General features: G+C 43.1%; 1 non-coding gene across 1 annotated transcript; it reads right to left on the reverse strand.

The window, feature by feature from the left end:
* Positions 1 to 154: 154 nt before the first annotated feature.
* On the reverse strand, positions 155 to 347 carry LOC113473518. The gene has a single exon (XR_003395472.1). It is a non-coding gene; the product is annotated as a U2 spliceosomal RNA (small nuclear RNA).
* Positions 348 to 576: the final 229 nt, after the last annotated feature.

Consider the following 576-nt stretch of genomic DNA (forward strand, 5'->3'; position numbering starts at 1 on the left):
ACTAGCCTGTTTTCTTCAGAATTTAATTATCGTGTAATAGGATAAGGATGTGCGCGTACGCAATCTTTACTAGTCACAATAGTGACTGGGCGTGTTTTCCATAATCTCGAGAGCATTAACTGATTAGCTCCTCAAGAGGAGATATTGATGAGAGATTAGGTGGGCCGGTCCCGGAGGTACTGCAATACCGGGTCAACCCGCGACAGAGGTGGAGCAAGCCCCTAGCACTCCGTCATTTTCCAAAAATCAGTTTAATATACTGGCACCTCGATGAGGCGCGTATCAGATATTAAGCTGATAAGAACAGATACTACACTTTGATCTTAGCCAAAAGGCCGAGAAGCGATAACTTCATGGATGAAAAAGTGGACATCATAAACTCAAACAGAAATGCAGAACAGTGAGAAGTTTTATGGGAAAAATATATTTATTCTCCTTCATATTCAAAGAACAAACATAAGAGGAAGTCGTCAGCCTAGAGCATTGAGCAATCGATAACCTCCTCACGCCCGAAAGTACAAAGTGCTCTGTAGTGCTAGACAGCCGATGTGCACACGTGTGTACTTCAAGGCTGTA

This window comes from Diaphorina citri, unplaced genomic scaffold, assembly GCF_000475195.1.
Source record: "Diaphorina citri unplaced genomic scaffold, Diaci psyllid genome assembly version 1.1 scaffold38559, whole genome shotgun sequence".
Taxonomy (NCBI): domain Eukaryota; kingdom Metazoa; phylum Arthropoda; class Insecta; order Hemiptera; family Psyllidae; genus Diaphorina; species Diaphorina citri.